The 8,371-nt window shown below is 38.1% G+C and overlaps 1 non-coding gene across 1 annotated transcript; it reads left to right on the forward strand.

The window, feature by feature from the left end:
* Window positions 1-7,422: 7,422 nt before the first annotated feature.
* Window positions 7,423-7,495, forward strand: TRNAR-CCU. The gene has a single exon. It is a non-coding gene; the product is annotated as a tRNA-Arg (tRNA).
* Window positions 7,496-8,371: the final 876 nt, after the last annotated feature.

Below are 8,371 nucleotides of genomic sequence, written 5' to 3' on the forward strand. Positions count from 1 at the left end.
TCAATGAACAAAAAGGGCAAAACATCTATCTAGAGGTCTTTTGCCTTTGCTGGAATTCATTAACTTTTATTTTGGCTTCAACTCTTTCAAAAAGTTCTGCCTTAAGGAATTCTTAATTTGGATTTAATGTGGCCCATGGAAGCAAAGTGAGGACTGGAATGGCTCAGAGGCTGAGCAGATGCTGGGAGGAGCCTAAGACCACCCAGAGAGGTCCAGGATCAATGGGGTGCTGGGGGTAGAGAAGGAAGCAAGGACTATTTTGATATCAGACAGTGTGATTATAACTGCCTGTGAGCCAGAATCAATCTTATAAAGGCAAATGACCTCAAAAAACACAGCACCCAGAAACTCCAACATTTCTCTTGTCTGTCTCTGTCTTTTGACAATTGATAAAGTCTAAACACTGCAAGTGTTTCTCAACAGCAGAATCAGAACTCAGTATTTTCAGATCCTCAAGAATTATGTCACGACTCCTCATCAAACATTTTAAAAAGTCTACATTTTTTTCATAAACAAACAGATGACCTTTTAATTAATCAGAAAGGAAGAAAGGAAGCAAAGTCTCGATAACTTCCACCACACAAACAAGTTTTGTATTTTATAACATATTTCTTTTATTATTTCATTATATGAGTATCATTCATTGAGCTTCACACTTGTTGCTCCTCTTTATTATTTTTTTTAATTTGTGGAAATTTGTACTACATACATGATAGAAGGATTATCTAGTATAACATGTTTGTTAAAATTACCTTCTGGATTCCAGGTTGCTTAACATTGAAGAGTGGCTCTGCTATTACCAAACAGAAATTATAGTAATTCCTGGATAGTAAGTACATAATAAATAACCACACTCACAATAATAATTATCATTATTGTGGTATTTTTTAAGACATGTTCACATAAATGTTCTTATATTTAAGTATTCTGGTACAAGAAAAGTTATGTTACTAGTGAAAATTTTTAAAAAATCTTATTAGAACTTGAGCACATTTTTTTTCATATAATGTAGAAGATGCTGCCAGTCATCATTGTTTTGTGCACACCAAGCCCAGAAACTTTCCATTGAAGACATCTGTAATTCTTATGTCCTGGGTCTGTCTATAACCTCTAGAACACATGTCATGCACCCAGTAAGCCATAAGTGCTGTAGAGATACTGTCTCTATGAACAGTCCTCCACCAATGACAGAGCCAAGGGCAAATAAAGACACCAGTTTCCTGGTCCCTTGGGTGGAACAACACTGAAGTACACCTTGTGTGTCTCATGAAGTCTCCAGTAGGACTGAACCCCAGTTTCCTATAGTGACAAGCTGTTTACAAACTATATACTTTTAGTGGCTTATCTCCTTGTCTATTTATTTCATTTCTTTGCTCCTTTTACTGTATTTCCTGTAATCATTCCTCAGACAAACAACTTGGACAAATCCTTAACTCAGAGTTTATTTCCAGGAAAATTCAATCTGATACATATTAGCAAAGGTTTGTTTGTTGTTTTGTTTTTTTAATTGCACTCTTTTGAAATACACATTATAATGACCACACAGTATTCAATTGAAGGGTATATGATATTTTTTCACTAATATTCCACTGCTGTGCATTACACTGTTTCCCCATTTCAATATTAAAAACATTGCCAGAATGAATAAATGAATATCTTCGTGTAAAAAGTCTTAAAAAATCAAGCATAATTCCCACAGTTAGATTATCCTCAAGTAAGGAGTTAATATTGGTCAAAAAACACAAGCTCTTAAATATTTCTTGACTATGTATTTTTAAATTGATTTCCAATAAGTATTCATTACTGTTATGAGAGAGGTAGGATGCTCAAAATTCTTTAAAATTTTGTTTTCATGGAGTGTGCATTTTATTTAACCTGTACTCATTTCAAAGTGGAAGTGAAAGTTGCTCATTCGTGTCCAACTCTTTGCGACCCCATGGACTGTACAGTCCATGAATTCTCCAGGCTAGAATACTGGAGTGGGTAGCCTTTCCCTTCTCCAGTGGATCTGCCCAACCCAGGGATTGAACCCAGGTTTCCTGCTTTGCGGGCAGATTCTTTACCAGTTGAGCTATTAGGGATTTCATTTCAAAGAATAAGTTTATTTCCCATTATCTTTTTAATGTTGGAGAGAATGCCATGGTTGATAAGAACCTCACCTCGGAGCCAGTTAAATCTATCCCAGAGCTGCTTTCTAGGTTAGTTCACCGCTCACTTAAAATACCATGTGATCCTTCCCGCAAAGGCTTATGGGAAAGTTATCAACTGCATTCTTCCAAAATCTACCATTCCCTCTTCTGCACAATGCCCATGCTTCAGGGAAGCATTTATAACATACAGCCTACTAAATAGGATAATAATCATTCCTATTTGTATATTGCAACTTCCTTGTATATTCAACTCCTCAAATAGAGTAGACCTTGAAAATATATTTAAGGAACAAAATTGGGTCATTTGTTAAGATGTGGATGGACCTAGAAAGTGTCAGATAGAGTTAAGTCAGCAGAAAGAGAAAAATAAATATTGTATATTAGTGTATATAACTGGAATCTAGAAAAAAGCCATCAGTTTAGCTCAGTTCAGTCGCTCTACTGCTGCTGCTAAGTTGCTTCAGTCGTGTCCAACTCTGTACAACCCCATAGATGACAGCCCACTGGGATCCTCTGTCCCTGGGATTCTCCCGGCAAGAATACTGGAGTGGATTGCCATTTCCTTTTCCAATGCATGAGAGTGAAAAGTGAAAGTAAAGTTGCTCAGTCGTGTCCAATTCTTTGCGACCCCATGAACCACAGCACGCTAGGCCTCTCTGTACAACACCAACTCCCGGAGTTCACTCAAACTCATGTCCATCAAGTCAGTGATGCCATCCAGCCATCTCATCCTCTGTCGTCCCCTTGTCCTCCTGCCCCCAATCCCTACCAGCATCAGGGTTTTTTCCAATGAGTGTTTTTCAACTCTTCGCATGAGGTGGCCAAAGTATTGGAGCTTCAGCTTTAGCATCAGTCCTTCCAAAGAAATCCCAGGACTGATCTCTAGAAAGGACTGGTTGGATCTCCTTGCAGTCCAAGGGACTCTCAAGAGTCTTCTCCAACACCACAGTTCAAAAGCATCAATTCTTTGGTGCTCAGCTTTCTTCACAGTCCAACTCTCACATCCATACATGACCACTGGAAAAACCAGAGCCTTGACTAGACTAATTTTTTGACAAATTAATATCTCTACTTTTTAATACGCTATCTAGGTTGGTCATAACTTTCCTCCCTAGGAGTAAGCATCTTTTAATGTCATGTTTGCAGTCACCATCTGCAGTGATTTTGGAGCCCAAAAAAGTAAAGTCTGACACTGTTTCCACTGTTTCCCCATCTATTTCCCATGAAGTCATGGGACCAGATGCCATGATCTTCATTTTCTGAATGTTGAGATTTAAGCCAACTTTTTCACTCTCCTCTTTCACTTTCATCAAGAGGCATTTTAGTTCCTCTTCACTTTCTGCCATAAGGGTGGTGTCATCTGCATATCTGAGGTTGTTGATATTTCTCCCGGCAATCTTGGTTCTAGCTTGTGCTTCTTCCAGCTCAGCGTTTCTCATGATGTACTATGCATAGAAGTTAAATAAGTAAGGTGACAATATAAAGCCTTGACGTACTCCGTTTCCTATTTGGAACCAGTCTGTTGTTCCAGGTCCAGTTCTAACTGTTGCTTCCTGACCTGCATACAGGTTTCTCAAGAGGCAGGTCAGGTGGTTTGGTATTCCCATCTCTTTCAGAATTTTCCACAGTTTATTGTGATCCACACAGTCAAAGGCTTTGGCATAGTCAATAAAGCAGAAATAGATGTCTTTCTGGAACTCTCTTGCTTTTTCCATGATCCAGCAGATATTGGCAATTTGATCTCTGGTTCCTCTGCCTTTTCTAAAACCAGCCTGAACATCTGGAAGTTCACAGTTTACATATTGCTGAAGCCTGGCTTGGAGAATTTTAAGCATTACTTGGCATAAATGAGCTTATTTGCAAAGCAGAAATGAAGACACAGATGTAGAGAATAACTGTATGAATACCAAAGGGGAAAGGGGCTGGTGGGAGCAATTGAGAAATTGAAATTGATACATATATACTATTGTTGCTATGTATAAAATAGATAACTAATGAGAACATACTGTATAGCACAGGGAACTCTGCTTAATGATCATAGTAGCCTGAATGGAAAGGAAGTCCAAAAGGAAGAAGATATATGTATATGTACAGTTGATTCATTTTGCTATACAGTAGAAACTTACACAACATTGTAAAGCAACTATACTGCAATAAAAATTAATTGAAAAGAAAGAAAATGAGAACATTCAGACCAATCTTAGTCAGGAATAAAGATAATTATGCTGGTATTGAAGGAGGAAACAGACAGAACAGGCTCCGTCTTGAAAGTAGGACTCCATCTTGGGCTGCACTATGGACTTTGAACTATATCCCCCGAATCTATGGAAACAACATAACAACTGGAAATCCAGACCCGCCCTGCCCCCAGATGGAAGAGCCCCAGGGCTCATACCTAGACCCTCCGTCACCTAAAAGAATACCCTAATTATCTGTGTAATCAAATAGAATCATAAATTCTATTATGCTTATTGGGGTATGACCACAGGCCTATTGATAATTGTTCACTGCTAACTACCTAGGCCTAAGGAATATGAATCACTGGTTATCGTTGACTAAGAAGTGACTCTGACTTGGGCCTGCTGGTGTAATAAACTGCTCTCCACTATCTGCATTGTCCTTCTGAGTAAGTTTGTTTCCCACAACGTGTGGCTACAACAGTATCACTAAAAACAAACAAGCAAAAGAAAATTTATCACCTAAAATGTACCAAATTTTTTGCATGAAAGTTATTCAGTCATGATAATGATTCAAGTTAGACATCGACAGTTCTATTTATAGATATTGCAGTTTAAATAATGTCCCCGCCAAAATGCATGTTCAGAACATAAGAATATGACCTTATTTGGAAATAGGCTCTTTGCAGATGAATTAGTTAAGTATCTTGAGATGAATTCACTTTTGATTTAGGATAGCCCTTAAAATCCAATGGAAAAATAAAGAAAAAGAAAGCATTAGTAGTGTTCGACTCTTTGAGATCCCATGGACTATAGCCCACAAGGCTCCTCTGTCCATGAATTCTCCAGGCCAGAATACTGAAGTGGGTAGCCATCCCCTTCTCCAAGGGATCTTCCTAATTCAGAGATTGAACCCAAATCTCCTGCATTGCAGGCAGATTCTTTACTGTCTAAGCCATCAGGTAAGCCCAAAGAAGTGTATCCTTATACAAAGTGAAGTAGACACAGAGATACAGGTAAGAAGGCCATGTGAAGTGTGGACTAAGAAGTATATTCACAACCTGAACTGGAGAGTTATTTTATTTGATGGGTATGTTTAGAACTCCAAGCCTGAAAGACAACATCTCAGTAGCTCTGAGAAAACTGCTCCCAGAAGGCAGGAGTGGAAGTCAGGCTATATAAAAGTTTGAAACAAAAGGAGCAGGGAGTCTGAACAACAAAGATCAAGTATCACACTAAGGAATTTAGCATTTTATATGTGGGAAGATGCAAGCCCCTGGGCTTACTGAATTCATTTCATTCATATATACCACAGCTATCTGGGGTCAATCCTGTTTCCTTGATCACCTTACCCTGCATTCGCTCAGCTCCTCTGTAATCACTACAGAGGGTGGCAGCAGGATCACTGTTTGGGAGCTCTCATTCACAGTTGGAGGCCAGAAATCACTGATGGTTTTAACATTTCTTTTTATTAATATGGCAGGGGATATTTTCATTTCACAGAAGATAGAGGCAGAGATTATAAGTATGCTACAAGCCAAGGAGTGTCAGGAGATGCTAGAAGCTGAAACAAACCAGGAAGAAATCTTTTCTGGAATTTTCTGAAGGTGGCCCTGCCCATATCTCAATTTTAAGCTCCTAACCTCCAAAACTGAGACTAAATTCCTGTTAAGATACTCAGTTTGTGGCAGTTTTTTATGACAACTTTAGTAATGAATACTCTGGGTGAGGAAAATGATGCTCTGAGAATGTCAATTCTCTTCTTTGAGTTTCAGTTTTCAGAATACTGGTATATGAAGGAACCTGGGTTTATAGGATAAATACCACATGTTGAGCAAAGTTTCCTAAGTTATCAGGGACAGACAACAGGCATTTTACAGCACATGCAGAGAATAAGGCAGACATAGACAAAACAGTGGGTTTAAGATGCAATCCAAATTAGCTTAATTTTAACCTTCGCTTCATTTTAGAAAAGCTTTTGTTAAATCTTCCTATCCCCTCCTCCTTTGGCAGTTTCACTATTATGAAAAATGATACAGTGAGTTGGCCTGTGACTCCTATTTTCATGATCTAATAAAAGTACCCACATGTTTATAAGTCAATCAATCACCTATATCTACATGTGAATTCCACTTTATAACAGCAGAACATACTCTGATGACACTAACACTTCCAACCTCTCTCCTTCAGAAATGTTGAAATAGCATGACCTGTTCCCTACAGCCTTAATCACACTAAAAGAGCACTCCTACCATGGAGGAATATAATGCTAAACATGTAGAGGATTATTTATTTAAAAGCATTTGAAGTTTCCCTAGAGTGAATTCTTTCATTTTAGGCAATAGAAAGACTATGTTGTTTTTTTTGGGACAGTAAAGAGAAATTTAAGGTAGAACTTATCCATTTGCCATCATGAAGGAAAGATTTGATTTGGTAAAATTTGAGTTTTCAACTGTCACTTTCTACAGAATTGTCTTGATTCATTTCACCATCCAAATACTGTATCTTGTTCTGATCATAAAGCCTATGTTTTAATTTCCTAAAATTGTCCAGAGGTTATAATATATATGTATACATACATATATATAATATCCCAGGTGACACAGTGGTAAAGAATTCACCTGCCAAACAAGGAGACACCAGAGACCAGAGAGGCAGATTTGACCCCTGGGTTGGGAGACCCCCTGGAACTGGAAATGGCAACCTTCTCTAGTATTCTTGCCTGGAAAATTCCATGGATGGAGGAGCCTGCTCAGGTGCACACACACACACACACACACACACACACACACACACAAACACACATACAAAATACTAAATCATCTTATTCCATTACTTTATCTTTCTTATTTCTTCCAATAGGAAGCAGTTAGGAAGGGAAGTCAATGATATGATATTCCAGACATGAATCCTCTCACCTGATTCAATATTAGAGGTCCTCTGAAGGTGAAAAGAGAAGCAAACTTGAATATAGTGAGAAAAACAATTGCATCGTGTGATACTCAAGTAACATCTTTATTTTAAGGCTAATCTACCACTTCCTTATTACTCAAAAGTTAGAGAGAACTTTTCTAAAAAGATAGGATCTTGGTTCTTCCCTGATGGTCCAGTGGCTATATCTCTGTACTCCTAATGCAGGGGTCCCAGGTTCAATCCCTGGTCAGGGAACTAGACCTCACATGCTGCAACAAAACATTGTCACAACTGAAAGATCTTGTATGTGATGCCTGGTGCAGCAATAATAATAATAATAAATAATCTTTAAAGTAAAATATAGGATCTACTAATGCATATGAGATGTTGGATAAGTTAACAGGCTTTCAGGGGCTCCAACTCCATGAAGTTATTGTAAGTTTTATTTGTGAAAATATAACTAAAAACAGCTAGTACCATAACTAAATATTTTGGAAATTCAATAAAATTAGTAAAACTCACAATCTCAAGGGCCACAAAATCCAATAATAATAGAACAATAGACTTGGGCTTTTGTTTTTATTATCAGAAAATCTCAGGCACCAAAATATGCTATTTGGGATGAGGCCCATAAGGTGCCCAGCTAGCTAAGATTATAATATCTAGAGAAGATTAATTACTAGCTAGACCATCACTGTCCTCCTCCAGGCCCAGCAGAATAATCTGCTACTTGGCCTCCTCTTTGTCACATATGCAGTATTTCAAGATTGTCTCCAAAATCAACAAAAATGCCATTACTTAATACATAACTCAGCAGTGGCCATAGGACTGGAAAAGGTCAGTTTTCATTCCAATCCCAAAGAAAGGCAATGCAAAAGAATGCTCAAACTATCGCACAATTGCACGCATCTCACAGGCTAGTAAAGTAATGCTTAAAATTCTCCAAGCGAGGCTTCAGCAATACGTGAATGGTGAACTTCCTGATGTTCAAGCTGGTTTTAGAAAAGGCAGAGGAACCAGAGATCAAATTGCCAATATCCACTGGATCATGGAAAAAGCAAGAGAATTGCAGAAAAACATCTATTTCTGCTTTATTGACTATGCCAAAGCCTTTGACTGTGTGGATCACAA

Source organism: Oryx dammah, unplaced genomic scaffold (genome assembly GCF_014754425.2).
Source record: "Oryx dammah isolate SB20612 unplaced genomic scaffold, SCBI_Odam_1.1 HiC_scaffold_27, whole genome shotgun sequence".
Taxonomy (NCBI): Eukaryota; Metazoa; Chordata; class Mammalia; order Artiodactyla; family Bovidae; genus Oryx; species Oryx dammah.